The following is a 19,740-nucleotide window of genomic DNA, read 5'->3' on the forward strand; positions in this document are numbered from 1 at the left end:
TTACATAGAATGCAGTTCATTTATAATTTATCCGTAGATCAATTAATATAGTTGGACAAGTAATATACATATATACATCGTACATAAAAATAGTTATTTGTTATGCAAGGCTGCAAAGTTGTTATTTGACTCGAGTGTTTGTATTGAAACCTAAGCATGCAAAGGAAGCTAAGATAAAAATAGATTCCTGAGCGTAGCGAGGGTTTCAAAACAACTTGCTGCCGATCGAAACACACAACTTTTCACCTCACTATAGCAAGGGAAATGGTAGATGAAAGAAAAACAGTTGAACTATAAAACCTATTTTAATGAAAAGAAAAAGTTTATATTCGAATGCGTTCTGAATTAACTCTAATCAATTTTTATTCTTGCTTGTACTTTTATTTTGTGTGATTAAGTGATTGTTGAAATTATTTTAGTTCTTCGACTATTTAAAATAATTTAATAAACACAATCACTTATTATTGTCAATTTAATGTTAAAAATAATTAGAATAAAATATACTAACGGATTTATGTTACATAAATAAGTAGTATACGATAAATCGCGTCGAACGTGGCATTGATTTTTTTTTCATAGAAAATAAAAGTTAGGTGCACCACAGTCCATCGTCAAGTTCGAATTTCAAAATACCTGGAAAAGGTACGCTAGCGTGCAAAAGCGTTTTTGCACGCAGATTTATAATGGGAAAAAAAATGCCTTTCCGAGCTAGTGAGGTGAAAACAATATTGTTTATTTAAAAAAGTGCACATTTACAATAAATCAATTATATCTTGAGGATCAAATAAATCCCTTTTCGGAATTGGTTGACCTGATATCGCTATTATATTGTATGCAGTATTTTTATTACCTCTATTTTTTTGTCGGTATGATGACAAGACACCGTAAGTGATAAGTATAAGATTTTCCCTTGGGAAAATAACCTGGAAATTGACTCTTACAATTTTAAGAATACGGTGTATTTTCGTGTTTGATATCTCGTTGAAATGAGGGCGATTATTTTTTCTGATTTATGGGTGTGTAAATCAGGTGGAATAGAGCCCTTTTTTCCTCGTTACAATGAATCACTGTGTATGGGAGTACAGTGCGTTGTCATTAGTGGGTTCTCGTAGTATATAGTATTTTATATCCTATGTAATAACCATGTAAGTTTTGTCACGATGTTTTCCTTTTACCGTTGGCTAGGTATTTTATTACGAGATATTATATTCTAACACAGTTAAATCAATATTTAGCTAGGACTGGAAGATTATTTATTACATTATTTCAGAGGCCGGGAAGTAAGGCATTGCCGGACGCGCGCAGCTAGGCCCTTGTGTTATAAGTCAGGCAATCCCCGTTCCCGCCGAGGTATATATAGTGCTTTTCTCAAATTGTTTGGGGAACAAGGCAAGGAATAAAGAATGATAAATGAGTAAAGAATTAAGAATAATGTTAGAACAAGTAAAAGAAGCTTTGAGTCTTGTTTTAAAATAGGAGGACTAACACTATTATAGTCCATTATTATATTTTTGCTCTTCTTACTAGAGTTCATTTTCGAGAAGAAAATATCAAATATACAAAATATAATAATCTCAGTACAGAGTACTAAAAAACCGACCTCAAAAATACGTGGAATTACTTCTATTTGCCAAGTTTTATTGAAATCGGTTAAAGGAAAGTGCGCAAGCCCGGATTCATCCCCTAGTTCGCCACTATACGGAACTTGACACGGGAGATAATAAAAAGAGGTTCTCTCTACTCAAAGTATATTGAGAGAGAAAAACGCCTTGAATTGGAGAATAGCAAAATCAACCATTTAAATAATTGCTCCTTATAATAAAATTTAAGCACTATTTATAAAAATGAATCTTCATGCGTGGACAGCCACTCTTAGAGGTGGAGGATTTGGATCTTCAAAGTTATATGGGACCATTATAAAGGTACGCGATTTTGATTATTCTTTCCAACAAAAAAGAATAATCAAAATCGTTTTACAAATACCGGAGTCATCGCGTAACATACATACAAAAAAAACATGCAGTCGAATTGAGAACCTTCTCTTTTTTTTCAAGTCGGTTAAACAATAATAATTTCAAACTACTTTCATTTATTTTACCGCCATTTTTTAAGAAAATAGTGCGGTTATGTTAGCACACCATAATTAAATGCAAAATAAATTAAAGGTTAAAGGTTAGTTGGAAGAAATCTCTTTATGGTATAAGCTCGCCTTTGTACACAAATATTTAAATTGTTTCTGAAAATTTGTAATTTGCTTAGTGGTATAATAAAGTGTTTAAATAAATAAATAAATAATAAGTAACAATAGACATTTTTTTTAATTCTCGCAATTACGGACACTGATGGGCAGTTGGCTGTATGACAGTTTTTCTATAGTCTGTTTACATAGCTCTTTGTTAGTAGATATATTTAAAACTTTAAAGCAGCGCCCAATAATGAATGTCATATTTAAAGAATTGCACGCTCCGTTAATGTCATACTTTCTAGGTTCTTTTTTGAAAGTAAAGCAAACATTTCCGAGATTGTTTGAGAAAATATAATTAACGATATATAAAATGGAATTCTTCAGTTTCCGAGTTTTTCTTTTCTTATTTTCTTAATAATAACGCGCACACACTCATGGACCCGCACTAGGGAAACCCTGTATCGCGGGTGCCATGGACACACACATAGACAATCACAAATTACACCCAAATTCGACGAACGAGAGAAATAACGTAGGCCATACAAATATGTCTTTTTCACACAAATAAATAATTAAACATTACGTTTACATTGGTTCTTACGAAAATCGGGTAAAGAAAGTTGTTGAAAGCAAGTTGGTAACAAATGTACTCGGCAATTCGATTTGACTCTAAACGAGAAAAGTTTGTAAATGGCAAGTTATGTTGACCGAGTTTTACCATGGGAGGAGTTAACATAATGGTAAAATTTACTAGATAAGCGAGTACAAAAAAGCAAAATTTGCTTGGTGCGAAAAAACACAGTTATTACACCAATTATTCAAGATGGCGCTTAAAACAAAGTTTAAAACTGAACTTTGTGATTCAATTATTAATACTAAGATTGAACACTGAGAAGAATTATTTCGATCCGGCTGGATTCGAATTAGCGCCTTCAGCATACCGTGACTGATGCTCTCCCAACTGAGCTACGGAACGAACCATCTTTGTTTTTAGTTTTCAACGACTTTATCGCCTTAGCCGCCATCTCTGAGAAATCTATGAAAGTTTTTTTTATGATTTAAACATGACATACAGACATGCCTATCTTCCTCTACAGTAACAATGAACTTCCTGACAATTCTTTCGCTTCCTCTGTTCGCATTGGTTTTTTTCAAGGACATCTTCAATCCATAATAGACGATTTAGTTGGAATAGAGCTCCTTGTGAAAAAGTTCGTCCGGGGAAATGCCTTTCCCATTATTTCGGCCGCCAAGCAATAATGCGAGTATTACTCCGTTCCGATTTTGAAGGGTAAGTGGTGCTGGTGAAACTGCAGGCACGTGGGACTTGTCAACTTTATTTCTCAGCGTGGCGGATGGATTTATAGCTCTGAGCAGCTTTGCAATTGTTATTTATGGGAAGGCGTATCGCTTTCCGCCAGGCGCGTGGCTAATTCATTTCCTCGTGATATCATAAAAAACCTACGAGTTGTACATTTCAAAAATGAGCTGACGACTTGTCTGTATGGAATTCTTCTTTAGTCATTTCGGTGTTGCATGCAAAGGTCAATAATTTTAAAGTGTGACTTAGCGGTAAAAACTGAATTTTAATATGGATTTATTACAATTATTAATACATGAAGAAAAATTCCTTGATCTGTATTTTTTATTTACGGCACTCACTCTACCAACTGAGCTAATTATCAGACATTACGAATTTCTCTATACGTTTGTTACTATTTGTTTTCTTTTTGTTTTAACGGCTTGTTTATCCAACGCCACATTTGAGAAATCTATGAAAGTTTTTCTTCACTCAGCCAGGTAGGAGTTACCTTTACAGCTACTAGAGGCTGAGAAGAGATATCACTTTACGAATTGTAATACTAATTCTATTGAATATCATGATGTTGTACTAGCACGCGATATTTTCATGGGTTATAGACAAAAATTATTACACAGTGACCGATTTCTTGAATAAACATTGACATATAAATTACTACTGATATTATAATATTATTTCATTGTTTGACTATCATACTTTTTGCTATTATTTGAATTGACTATGTATTGCAATAAAATTAGAACTTTGGATGTTTTGGGCATGTCTGCAGACATTATTTGTAATCTAATATTAATTAATTTAATCACTTTTGGTTCAATTTTGCCTGCCAGATGTGGTAAAATACGAGCTCTATGTCTCTACTGTATTCCATCTCTTGTTCACCATATTTTAAGCCAATAAATTTTTATTTCATTTCAATTATTTTTGCAGAATGACTTCTTTTGATATTATTATAACAAAGTAATATTTTGCATATGAATTTCGCGGACTAGGTCGGGTAGTAATTTAGTTTTAGTGGCAAATGTGCAGTAATTTCAATTGATTAAAATTATTACTCAAAATTGATGCAGCACAATATTATGCTCGTTGCTGCAATTATTGTGCTTGTTAGCCTTAGATGACAACAAGTTTCATTATAACCAGAAACAATATCTTGATTATTTTAATCTTTTTTTTTTTTTTCAGTGTAGAAGATCCAGCTTGTCAGAATGTTAAGTCTTCCTGCCTCGATGAGCGTATTCAATAACACTTATCCTGCAAACGCACTCAACCGATAACTTGTTCTAACTTAACCCTTGTAGTTCGGTATTGGGCACAATAAATTTCATGGGTCACTAACTTTTCGAACCATTCGGGATTATGTCACTCTTACTCGACGTTTTGTTAACCCCCATGGGTGTAATAATAGTGCCTTTTTCGACGGTGACTGTTTTATATCCGCGACGATGGACCAAGTACTAGGGTACCTAAGCGCGTTGAGAGTGGTACCATGACTGTGGCATCGCCAACCCTCCTGCAGTCGTGTCGAAATAAACTATATCGACAGTATCAACTTTGACAAATTTATAGGATGAACAAAAAATTGTTTCCATCATTTATTTATATAGCATCTGGTCATTGACTTACAATTATATGGACGTCGGGTCCGCGCTAAAAAGTGTCCGAACTTATAGGGCGTTAAAATCGTATACAGAGCGTCATTCACGCTTTAGTCTTCGTTTGTTCGACTGACAGCGAAGCAAGCAAAATTAGACAGTACTGCGATGACATTACAATTTAAATTCAACGTTTTAGCTTTTTCATATTCCTTTACATGTCACTACGTTTAAATAGGTTGACTTGGTACATTTTTTCGTGGTTTTTGTATTAGACCCGTCGTCCATTTATTTGTAAGTCAATGCATCTGGTTTATTAAATGAAATAATAATAATAATAATAATAACGCACACACTCAACATAGCCCCGCACTAGGGAAACCCTGTGTCGCGGGTGCCATGGACACACATAGACAACCACAAATTACACCCAAACTCACGAGAGAAATAAATGTAGGCCATACAAATATTTCTCCCGGCCCGGGAATCGAACCTGGGACCTCTGCGTGGCAGTCCGGCATGGTAACCGTTCAGCCACAGAGGCATTAAATACGTAGTTTTTAAATATTTTTATTGCACATGTGTGTATGTACACTACGTATTTGTATTTAATAAATCAGAAGGTATATAAATGATTTTTTCACCTCTCTAGCTCGGAAAGGCTTTCTTTCTTATTAGAAATCTGAACACAAAAGCGTTTTTTGCACGCCGGCGTGGAAAAAATTTTTGTAATTCGAACTTGACGATGAAACAAAAAATATTGACATGTTCAACTACGCGATTTGTCGTACATTACCTAGTTAGATAATATAAATCCGTTGGTATATTTTATTCTTATTATTGTTGACATTAAATTGACAGTGATAACTAATTGTGTTTATTAAATTATTTAAATTCATCGAGGGACTAAAATAATTTCAATAATCACCCTAGACACAAAAAATAAAAGTACAAAAAAAAAGTACATTCAGAACGCATGCGAAAATAAACTGTTTTTCTTTCATCTACCATTTTCCTCGCTATAGTGGGGTGAAAAGTTGTGTGTTTCTCCCGGCATAAGTTGTTTTGCGTCTCGTGGCTTGAAACCCTCGCTAAGCTATGGAATCTATTTTTGAACAAGAAATAAGTACTTCTTCATCTTAGAATAATAACGCATAGAATGATAGTTTTAGTAGTAGGTTAATTTTCGGTCTTAGTGAATATTTATATAAAAATACAAGTTGAACCGCGTTACTTCCTTGTGGAATGTGATGTTAGTATCTATTTTATGTTTGTCTGACGTATTTTTACACTCATTTAACGCACATTTCGTCATTTTTAGCTAAAATTCTTGATCTGTTCGCGGTGCAAGTTGACCTTGAGCACTGACGGCCCGCCCGCTCGTGTAGGCCCTTTGGGAGCGCTTCAATTTGCCTCACTTAGCGTGTGCGGACTAGGCTTCTATGCGTTATTATTCTAACTTCTTCATCCTGTAAAGTTGTCAAAATTGAGATACTACCGGTTGCCAGTTGCACAGTCGATATACTATTCCCAAACAAGGGTGAAACATTAAAATTGATTTTAACTCCCAAAAGTTATAATGATTCAGAAATCTAAGCCCTTCTTTGTCGTAGTCGCATCCGGTTTCATGAACCTTGCAATAAATTTTTGTAACTAATTAACCGGCAAAAGGAGGTGGTTCTCAATTCTTCTGTATTTTGTTTGTATGTTACTTGATTACTTCGGCATCCGTGAACCGAATTTGATGATTCTTTTTTTATTGGAAAGAGGATACTTCCGGGGGCCTACCATAACCTTCAAAAAACAATCTTATTTCAATGTGAGCTTATAGTAAGCTTATTATAATATTACTCATATTCGTAACATGAGAAACCTGTCAACCAAGTAATGTAATATTGCTAAAGCGACTGAAAGAACGAATGATTTCCCAATATTGTCTATTCCTTAATAAATATAGGAAAGAAATAACGCTATATGAACTATATAATGCCATCTCTTTCTTTTTTGATGTTCCGAATTGTCCTATCGCAGTCTAATGTTAAAGTGCTTAATATTATTTACATTCAGAGAATTTTAACTGCTAAAAAAAGTATGTAATAATCAAATGTATTAAAATTACGTTGTTTTCAATTATTTTTCCGCATTTTCATGAAGAAAAATAAATTAAACAAGCCGAGTCTTGATTCGGAACCACAGTCCAGGGTCAACTATTACTTTCCCCAAGGAACATAGAGATGGCGCTGTCGTAATTTTATGTAAAAAACATCGCATATTTTTATTTAACGATAAATTATTTCCTATGTGCTATTAAGTAGAAAATAAACAAAATATTGAAGAGATATACGTAAATAAATAAGTTCAACTTAACTTTTATTCAGTTCTTAGGTTTTCGCGATTGTTACACATAGGAAATGAAACCATTTTTCCGGATTTAAATCGCGTAAATAAATAAATATAACTGGTTGAAGACTGTACCACCTCAGTCAACCGTGACCATGGGACCTGTATAGGGCCCGAAACGTCGGTTTGTTTGAAAAAACAAATATACGCGATTTAAATCCGGAAAAATAGTTTCATTTCTTAACTTTTATTCATTACAAATCAATATTAAGACAATAAAACTGAAAATAATATTGTTTCCATTGCATCCGTGTAACTATTTTAAAACTGTGTAACTATTTTTGCTAAATTTGACTTATGAACAATATTACTTTATATATATATATATATAGTACGAACTGAGTGAATGAATAATCACAAAGCTGCCAATAAAACATCATAGTTTTAACATTATAATAAGCTTACTTTAAGCGGGTTATGGTACGAAAAGTCAATGTAAGGTTAAAGTAATATTGTTTTAAGAGGTTGTGGTAGGTATTAGTCTCATTTAAATTTGAAGAAAACATTCCACTTCTAACGATGGCAAACTAGGCGATGGATCCGGTTTCGTGCATTTTCCTTTAACAGATTACAATAAAACTTGGCAAGTAGGTGTTTCTAATTTTACTTAAAACCTGAAACCATAAATCTTTGTTAAAGATTTCAGTGGAATGGACACCGTCACCGACGCTTCGAGCGAGATCCGATAACTGTTTTCAAATAATTAATTACAGAAAGTTAGGTTCAAAGGTATTTTATTCTCATTAAGACAAATAACAATGATAAAGACTTAAAACTGTAGAACTAGTTGATCGTTAATTAATAATGGCATTTATTTAAATGACCTTTATTTTAGTGCTGATCGACTCGGTTTCATGAAGGGATAAGTTCAATGTATGGGACGAAAAAAATCAAGACAGCATAGTTGGTCAAAATTCGTGACATTTTTTCAATATAAAATGAATAAAATTGACTAATTTTTTTATGCTAATTGTTTCTTAGAAGGATGATATATCATTGTATAAGAAGAAAAAATCGGAACAGCAGAAGTTGTTCAAATTTAATAAAAACTTTTTTTCATACAAAATTATTAACATTTTATTAAAAAATTTTTTATCAATGTTATTCATTTTTATGGAGAAGTTACGCTTAACAAAAAAACTACTATGCCAAGATTGTTTTAATAAAAAAAGACTTAATTGTTTGTAAGACAGTTTTCTTGTATATTCTATGGTTTCTGATTTCCCCGTATGTCACCTTTTAAAAAAAACCACTGTATATATCAATAACAAAAAATATCGTTTATTTAATAAAAGTATACATTTACATTAGATCAATTATCTCTTGGATCCTCAAATCCTTATTTAATAATATTATCCCAGTATTAATATTTCAGGCCAAACTATGATATAAAATTAAGGTCATCATAAAAGCTATAGTAATCATAGAAAGAATTGCATCGATTTGATTCGGTCGTCTCCTTTCCATCAATATAGCAATAATATAATAATAGCAATAATTAATGTCTAGCGCCCCAATGGCGCTAGACATTAATTACCCCAGCCTCTGATTATCGTTAATTCCCCAAAAGGAGGAGAGTGCGTATCTGTCCGGGGCTATGTAGCTCCCAGATCGATGAACTGACCTCATAGTAGTTTTTTTTATTTGAGCGTTGATTTGATTAGAATAATTCTCAGCTATGTTTGATGATCACCTACACAGCTGTTTAAAGACCATCAGCACTTTTTCCAGTTAGCAGTGGCGAGGCGTTCATACAACTCGATTCCTACCGGCCTGCCTAAAATTTTCCACTTATTATCAAATATTATAAACATTTCAAAGTAATTTACTACATTTTGCGCTCAATTTTACGTGTAGAATAAATAATCCTATCGGTACCATCGGTCTATTGTCTCGATCGGTCGATTTCCCTACTCGTCTACTTTCCCAATCGGTTCATTTGTCCAAATGGTCCACTTTCCCGACTCGGGAATTGTGTTTGAACTTATTAACTTATTAACCTGAAAAGTGTTAGAAACGATGAAACGTTTTGTACCTGAATAAAAAACCTTTTATTGGATATTGAAATGTACAGTGTCGATGAGTTTCTTTTGAAACAATTTTAATTTAATTTTATTCGACAAGCAGTAGTTATACTACTTTATTTTATATTCATTATTATAATTTTATTACTGACGATCATAGTTATCCCTTGACATTGTATTTCCAATTGCAATATTGTGACATTGATAACATGAAATAAACGATTCTATTCTATTCTATTCTATTCTATTAGACATCTAGCCCAGCCTTGGAGAAATTAAAGAGTGAAGGCGCGGTCCACATAAAATTTATGAGAGTAAAGGGGTAAAAGGGGAACAGGAAGGCTGTAACGAAATACAATGATATAAAAAACAGGTACAATAGTTTAAAACACTCCCTTACAACGGATTAACATAAAATAGACCCCAAAAGGGCCTGTATTCGCATATATATCCAATTCTTTCGAAATTGGTTGCACACATCCTTTTTCCTTGAGAATTACGATGGCAATGACGACGGCATGAACCAAATTACGAATAACGAAGAAAAGGAATTAGACAACGATTCGATACGAGAAAATTTCAAAAGTAAGTGGCCAGGACCTAAAAAAGAGTGTGATAAAAAGGTGCAATGACGATGAGGAGGTCACATCGTCACAGACAGGTCTCGATGAGTTGTCAGCTTAAAGATGGACACTTTTTCACTTTTGGATTACACTGTTTTGTATAGAAGTTACTTAATATAATATTCAACAATAAGATTCATGTCACATTCTGTTGAAGTTTAAGAATATTTATCGGGTCATCTCCATATTACATACAATTTGGAACCTCCTCCTGTTCGAGCGGCAGTGCCTCAAACACTATCAACTTTTAAATGTTTTCTGTGATCATTTGAAAAGCAATCTCGGGACGCGCAGGTTTTATGAAGTAGCGAAGAAGTTGTGTTCGTAATATATCTCTGTATTTGTATAAATTTGGTATTATACTATTTAAACTACTTATTTATTACTCAAATTGATTATTTTCTTTGTCTTATTATCGCTTGTGGCCAATTTTATTTACTTAGTGCCTAATTGTCTATAATTATTTTTATTATGACCATTTATGTATGTAACATGTAACATATATTTGAATAGTGGTGTTCCAATTTATGACAGGCCTTGGCAGAATAATAGCGAGGGCTTATGTAATTAGTTCTCAGATGCTGAGTCATGGACCCTTTTGACAAGCTTCTGCTTATTTTTTATTTTAACTTGAATTTGTTTTTATAATTTTTTGCAAGTCAAATAAAGTCTATTTTATTTTATTTATTTTATAACAAAATTGGCTCTGTAACTATTTCCAAAAGTAGGTGGTTCCAATAATATGCCTCTATCAACTAAGGTGAAATCGCAATGTTCATATTCTCAAAGCTGCGAATGGCAACTCTTATACGAAGATATATACGTGAAATGTTTCTCTGTCTTCCTCAGATTTAAGAACACGGCTCTTGTCTGTGTAATAATTGCCTCCGCAAAGCTTTTTCTTTAACCTCCTTGTACGACGTGACCCTTATTTCTTTTGGTCAGTGTAACTGAGTCTCTATCGTTCTCATCCATGAAATAAACAATCTAGCAGAAGTGTGAAGCGGGCATTCCGTTCTAGCTAAGTATGTTCTATAGAACAAAACTGTGCGTAAAGGTTCTCATTGATAGAGGATTTGTAGTTTTATGTAAAATCCTGTAAGAATGATTGAATATAGTCTTATATGGTGGTTTATGATTACTGAATTAAATAAGGTTATTTTCTTACGAATAAACGCAGTAGAGCTCCTTATGAAAGAGCTCTTCCAGGGAAGTATTGTCACCTTAACTATTTCTGCCGCCAAGCAGTAATGTCAGCATTACTGTGTTCCGGTTTTGAAGGATAAGGATGCTGGAGAAATTACAGGCACATGGGACTTGTCAACTTATATCTCTGGGTGACGGGTCACTTGATATTATAAAAAAAATGCGCATTTGTGCACTGCGTCCAATCGTATTTGTTTCGAATCCAAGACCATACAAATCTAGAAAACTCGGATCCACTTCGGTTGCCGCTTGTGCATCGTGTTCGGTTCGAATAAGAGAAAATGCAAATATCGCTTGTACACCCGGAGTTAAAATGACATACCTGTGACACTTCGTACCGTCACTTCTCGGATTCGGAAGTGAACTATATATGGACGTAGTTAAACAAAAAGGATCCAATGCATCCAGTCAAGTTCGAGATGTGGCAGTTTGAAATTTAAAAGTCTTTCTCACTCTTGTTTCATTTTCAAAACTTACAATGTCATGTAACTCCAGAGACATTTATTTATGTTTTTATATGTTGGATTTCTTTTGCTGATCGAAGACGTTTAAGTTTAGGAACCGTTTGGTACATATAATTAATTTTTTGATAATTTTGTGGATTAGATCCTTTTTGCTTAACTACATCCATATAATATCCCTAATAGTTTCACTATGCACTCTAGCCTTTATAAGAACATAATGTGGTAAATTTTGCCGTCTACGTTAGCTTTGTGTAAGTATAGATCATTGTCATCACTTTACTTTTATTCTACCGCTGTATGTGCCCAAACCAACTCAAACTATCTTTCCGTGGAGGGTACATGTGCTCTGTGGTGGACCGTATAAGGAGCTGACGAAGATGACGTTAATAATTTTTTTTCTCAAAATTTACGAATGTTAATTTCCTTAACGCACACACTCAACATAGCCCCGCACTAGACAACCACAAATTACACCGAAACTCACGAGAGAAATAAATGTGGGCCATACAAATATTTCTCCCGGCTCGGGAATCGAACCTGGGGACCTCTGCGTGGCAGTCATGGTAACCGTTCGGCCACAGAGGCGGTTAACATAACATTAATACAAGGAATAAAAATAAACTAGCTGTCCTTGATGATCTTCTTCATAAAAGGGGCAATGTATACGCTTCTATAACAAGATTCCGGATAATATACAAAATGTGCCATACACGAGGTTTAAAAGTATGTACAATGAAACAAAACTTTATATTAAAGGTTATTCATACAACTTCTGCGTACTTGGATGACAACAATCCGTGGTAGTAACCCGTTTAGCTTTTGAGATACTCTAGAACGATGATGTTTCAAAAAAAAAATATTGTAAATGTTAAATGCGTACAAATGTTTCTTTACGAAAAGCAACCCCTAGAGTTTTTTTGCTCATTGTTCTCTCTCTCATTCTCTCAGGGGAACCTGCCCTACGAATGAGTGGTAGAGTTGAACCAATGTGACGATTTCAAGTGTGCTATATACTTACCTGTGAAATAAAGATTATTTAGATTTTTTGATTTTGATTTTATGGACCTACTAACATTATCCACGATATTTATAACCCAAGTACATTCAGCTTTAAGTCTCCTTTAGCTTTTTTTACCTTTCAACTGTCAATACCTAATAAACAGCGTAATATATTCCTAGTTATTATGACGGATCCAGCCCGAAGGACCATTACGGTATCCATCCACTGCGGATACAAGATTTGTACAATTTATCAAACTTCCGCCTCAGCCAGTCTCTGGTCGTTATTACGTGGCGTCAATGATGGCAATTTATAGTGTTTTTTTTAAAGGGATAATATCGTGAAATCCGAAACTATAGATGATACAAGGAAAGTGTCTTAAGAACGATTGGATTATTGTGAAAATAATTTTAGCATAGTAAATTTTTTGGTCATGTGAGAGAAGTCCACAAAAATTAATGAAATTGATCAAACATTTTTTTAGTGCTCATCGACATATTCCTATTGCAGGACCCCACACCGCGTGCCAAATTTTAACCGGATCGGAGCATTTTTTTTTGGCCTCAATTTTGAGTCGGCCACCTTAGTAGTTGACCCCCACCGCCTCTATGACATTTGTTCGAGGTCCCCCCGCCTATTTCCAATACTCGCCGAGCTACAAGGCTCTGAAGTTTGTATGGTGGCCATCTTGTTTATTTGAATTTTGAATTTTTTTCACTTCCGGTAGAAACTGACCAAGACGGCGGCCATTTTTAGTTCGACGACCTTGCCGGTAGTTATTATACTTTAGCCGCACAATCGGGATCCCACCGGATGCAGTCCACTTTTCGGAGGTTTCGGATTTTTCTGGTACTCACTGGAGTCATCCGACTACGACTTCGGTAAATCATGTTACAACTTAACATAAATTAAAATAAAATTAGGATATGGGATAGAACAAAAAAAAAATCAACAAATGTGTTTTGAAGTGTACATAGGAATAAACCGATTCCCTTTACGCTTGATTTCGAGTGCAATGGGAGTAACCTTTGTAGTAACCAAGCGAGCGCCGAGTGAGTCAGCAAAAATAACAATGAATTTCACATTTACGTTTTACCTATGTTAAATTATTTTTTACTTGAACTATCATCGAAATGTTTTACGTACTAAAAAAGATAAGTTTATGATTTAGTAATTAGTTATTATTTAATAAGAATTGAGGCTTTTGGCGTAGTTAAAAATGTGAAATCAAATTATTTACAATGATTGATATTTTAGTTATTTACAGTTTATTTACCCTTACGTGGTACAGAGCAAGTGTTCAAAATGTCCACCGTTTTCCACAATGCATAGTCTAAGCACGGCATAATAAATTTCGTTTTAAATTGTACAACACAAACACATTTTGTCTCACAGTATAAAATGCTGAGTTAATCCTCTCACGCAACACTTCGACACTGTTCACCTCCTCCGCGTAAACTCCGATTTGGGAACATTTCAATAGCTTGCCTCACACTATCACCACTTATTGCGTAAAGTCGCACCATCTCAGTCAATTGGACGTTAGAATAAATATCCATTTTGCGGCGATCGGGCGAGCGAAAGTACAAATAATTTACGTGTATTCGTTAGATCAAGGTCGCCCGTGCACTGTCTGAAATTGCAAACAGCAATTTTACGTATGCGCCCGCGCCCCCACCCCCGACCTGTGCTTTGTTTTTCGCCGCCGTGCCGCCACCTGCCGCTGCGTCGGAGCAATAATAGTGATGTGCATAGATTACGATAACTTATGTTGTTCTCAAGTGGTAGTCGATAAAAAAAATTTAAAAATATTTTTTGTAAAGTTTAAGTTCATTAGTTTATTATTTCTTTGGGTTCAGAATCAGGAACATAACGCACTCTATAAGTATGTCTCACTTTCAAATATACAGCATGTATAGTGTAATAATAGATAATAGATAATATGATCATTACGTACACCAGTGGTTTTTTGTTTAGTTGGTGGTAAATTACATCAATTAAGTTAAATAAAGTCATATAAGTAGCTTAAACAAAAGCCTTACAGTAACAGGTGAATAACACCATAAATTACCATAAATTACTTACACTAAAATATTTTCTCTAATAAAATAAAAATCTTTAAATAATCTGTTATGAAATCGTATTAAATTGAAAATTCGAAATTTAAACATCAAAATTGTCTTCAGTGAACGGCTTGTTGACAGTCTTGTTGTAGTTCCGTCCATGTGACTGTCAGTATAATATAATAACGCACACACTCAACATAGCCCCGCACTAGGGAAACCCTGTGTCGCGGGTGCCATGGACACATACATAGACAAACACAAATTACACCCAAACTCACGAGAGAAATAAATGTAGGCCATACAAATATTTCTCCCGGCCCGGGAATCGAACCTAGGACCTCTGCGTGGCAGTCCGGCATGGTAACCGTTCGGCCACGGAGGCAGTTAACATAACATTAATACAAGGAATAAAAATAAACTAGCTGTCCTTGATAATCTTCTTCATAAAAGGGGCAATGTATACGCTTCTATAACAAGATTCGTTATACTCATGTTTTTCGCCTATGGCATATTCATCTCTATTTTCCCATTACTAAGGTACAAATTTGTGCTACGCAAATATGGAGTCACAGGACGAAAAACAGGACGCGACGCGACGCTTCGACTCGGCACCAGTGTGAGTTGAGCCTTAATGAACTAAATTACTGTAGCTGTACAGAGGCACGGCTGCAGCACCACGTTCGCACCACTCTGTGGCGCTTTTATAGGCGTTAAATTTGAAGACGCCCTAATAATAATTATTTTACATTACTGGACTCTGTTAAGGTTCATTTTTAGGCGAAAAGGTATATTTATTTTGTCTAATTTCGAATCGTATCCACCTATATCGTACCTTAGTATGTAATGTAGCATTAAGTTTACTATTGTATGCGTTTTTATACCATTCCTTAAAATAATAATCATACTGCTATTTGAACAAAAATCGTTGTAATATGAGAATAAATTTTTAAATTACGAAGCAAAATTTTTACATCCTTTGAGAACAACATGTTCATGAAAAAAAACAAAGAACGAAGCCATAGATAATAAAAAGTAAATACAATCTGGAAAAAAGACTAAATGCGTAATAAAAAGGTTCATGCACAACCTCTGAAAATTTTATGCTTTCGATTCAATTTTATTGGTTTTCCAACAAATATTTTTCTTGTTTCTAAATTCTCTATAGAGCAATAAATTTATTTTATAACTTGTTTATGGTATTTTTTATTAATATTTATTTTTATTTATTTATTAATATTTTTGTAACTTAAGATTCTAAGCACAACTAGTGAACTAAATATAACCCACTTGAAAACCGTTTGACTTTTATTATTCCATGTTTAAAAATAATATTTTGTATGGAATATTTAGGTTTTCATTAATTATTATACATTTTTTTAGGTCCAAGTTGCGTATATTGTTTGCGTTGATTTATTTAAAAGAAACAAATATACTCAATGTAGGTCCGAAAAAAATAGGTTCATTTAAAGTATAATTTTATTATTTGAGTTTCAATAATTTAATACAATTACCAAAATCTGAAATAATCAAAATTTTGACCCAATACTAGCCAACGAAAAAACAAAGGGGATTTTTTATAATCAAAAGAACACAATGTCGATATTAATCTATCAATCAATCGGTAGCAACTGATTGGATTTTTTTCTACCGACCCACACCGAAATTTTATTCAATCAATTTGTTAAATATAAAAATATAAATAAAAAACAAAACTTAAACGTTCTTTTGTTTTTAGTTATTAGTTTATTAGTGAGTAAATAATTTTGGAACACGGACACCGTATAAATTATAGATTAGACGAATCTGGTCAAGACGTTGACATCAAATGGAAATGGAGTACCGCAAGGTAGTATTTTGGGACCATTGCTCTTCCTAATATATATTAATGACATGCCTAAAGCATCCCATCACTCAATGGTGCTCTATGCGGACGATTGTACAATGACATATATTAAAGAAAACGAAATAAATACAAGTTTAAATTCATTAATAGAATGGCTTGAAGATAATAATTTAAAAATCAATTTAGATAAAACAAAACTCATGAATTTTAGGTTGAGAAAAATAGCTAGTAAGATAAACGTAGAATACAAAGGGACACACATCGGAGACACAAATATAACAAAGTTCCTAGGTATACAGATTGATGACAAAATTAACTGGAAAGCACAATTAGAGAGTATTTGCACTAAACTCAACACTTATGCATATACATTATATATGCTTAGCAAAGGTGTAGATAGAGACTCGGTCCTTCAAGCATACCATGGTTATGTTGTGTCCATACTAAGATACGGTATAATATTCTGGGGCAACGCAACTAAAGAAAAAGATGTGTCAGAGCAATTTGTCGATTGAAGAGAACAGATAGCTGCAAACCATATTTTAAAGATCTTCGACTACTGACTGTTTCTTCACTTTATATCTACGAAACTGCCGTGTATATCCGAATGCACTCACACTTGTTCAAACGAACTCTGAAGCCAAGACGATATGACCAACTTCGTTTGAAAGCCTGTAAAACTACCTTCATGAAGAAAAGTATTTTTTGAAAACTAAGAAAAAAAAAAGCTTATTATTTATTTTATTATTATTGAAAGCTATTTAAAAAACAATTAAACAAGTTACTGACTAATAAAGTGTACTATACAGGGTCTGAATTTTTAAATGATAAATCCCTAAATTCATTGTCTAATTTTTGACATTGGACGTTATTCATGTTACGATATTATTGTGTAATTACCATTAAAATCGACCTGTGTAACTTTCATCGCGTTTAAATTCTGACCGACTTATTAAATCCATGTGTGCACGCTCATGTAATATTATTGAAAAACGAAACATGTTACTGGTTTAGTCTGCCGAAGTGCATGTGAGTGAATGTATTCAATATTTGTATGCCTACTGTTTGGCCGGACACAGTGAAACTATACGTATTTTGTACATGTCAGCTTCTATATAACCTGTGTTTCCACAAATAAATGAATTGTTATTATTATTATTATCAAATGACATATTATTATTTTTTATTAATATCATAATGTTTTTACTACTATTATATTCATCTATTTTTTGTAAAAATGATGTACTAGAATCTGTTATTATTAGTAGCTACGTTAGCCTCAACGTAGCTACTAATAATAACAGAGGTTGGTTCGAGGCCAAAGGATTTCTTCTTGCATTTGTTCGATATATTGTGTATTGTGGATCAATAATTGGAGTATTTTCACAAAAAATAGCTAAATTTCATATTGTACTAAATATAGCGACATCTCTGTCAATTTTCTGGTAACTGTAAAGGTACCTGGCTGAGTGAAGAAACTTTCATAAGTTCTCACAGATGGCGCCGCGGCAAAAAAAAATCAATCAAGGATCCTCAACAAGTACATAGAAAAATGTGTAAGGTCGAGCCAGCGCTCGATCAGTAGCCCAGTTGGCAGAACGGTAGCCACGTTGAGGCGACAGGCGCCAATTGCAACTGCTGACTTAAAGTTGAAAAGTCTCAAGTGCTTGTACTTTCACCAACACCATTATCCTTCAAATCCGGAACGCAGCAATACTCGCATTACTACTTGGCGGAAGAAATAGGTAAGGTGGCAGTACTACCTTTTTTTATGTCAGGAAATCCTCATGGTTACCCCCCCGTCCGGGGAGACGAAGGGTTATATAGGACTCGTATTGACTAAAACCTGACGGTGTTTGACCTCGTTGCTTTTCGAGATGCACACTACCACGAACCCACCAGCGACCGCCTTCTCCGTCTCCACCATAGGAGACTAATACGATAGTCTCCCTCTACGCCCTATGCTGATGACGTACCGAAACACAATGCATGTCATCCAGTCACGAGGACCTCGGAGGCCCTCGTTATGGAAGCATGAGGGGGACATGTGTCTGCCGCCTGTACCTGGCAGTACTACTCTGGACAAACTCTTCACAAAGAGCTCTAGTGCTGCAAAATCTATGTGCCAAATTGTATTGAAATCGGTTAACGGAATGTGGGTGAAATTTAATAAATCGGATTCATTATCTGCTTTGCCGCCCTAAGTGAGAGACCAGACGAGCGTAATTTTGTGAGTTGTGAGTTGTGTGAGAAAAGGGGTCACTTTGGTATAGGATGTGTATGACTATAGACGTTTCTCCCGAAAATGTTCGATACGGATAAATTTATCACCGAGGTGGAACATAATTCTTGAAGAACATTTATTGGCAAGTGATAGTACTTAACAAATTGATCTGGATGTTCACATGAACTTGTATATAATATATGAAACTGACCACACTTTAATCGTTTCATATTAAGTGTACATATGTACCCAGCTTCTTTTTCTTTGTCGAACATAGTCTTCTAATGCTACATAAATGCATACTATTTTTAACGGAACCATTACACTATTACGACACAAACACCCCGTATAAAGGCTTTAAAGGCCAGTGAATAAAATACGTTGGTCTGGCGCTCCAACCGAATTTAAAAAAAAAACGTAATTCACAACTCAAAAATTACGCTCGTCTCGCCTCACACTAAGAGGTGGAATCTTTTATTTAAATTTAAATAGGACCAGTACTGAGATACTCCCTTTCTAACTTTGAGGTCGGTTAAAAACTGCACCAAACGTTATATTTTATACTCTTTTTATATTTAATAACATAGATAGTAATTTATATGCCATTTTTAACACTCCATTTGGGCTTGAACGAATAAAGTTTACGGCTCCACAGGTTTAGCATCGCAACTTTGTGTTTTTCGCATGAGACGTTTTACGATGGTTGCGCTAATAAAAAGATACGTTTTGTTTTTGTGCACTGCTTTTGTTTGTGGCTAAGGATTTTCATTATACGATATTATTATGGAT

Source organism: Hyposmocoma kahamanoa, unplaced genomic scaffold (assembly GCF_003589595.1).
Source record: "Hyposmocoma kahamanoa isolate Upper Pololo Valley unplaced genomic scaffold, ASM358959v1 215, whole genome shotgun sequence".
In the NCBI taxonomy this organism is placed as follows: domain Eukaryota; kingdom Metazoa; phylum Arthropoda; class Insecta; order Lepidoptera; family Cosmopterigidae; genus Hyposmocoma; species Hyposmocoma kahamanoa.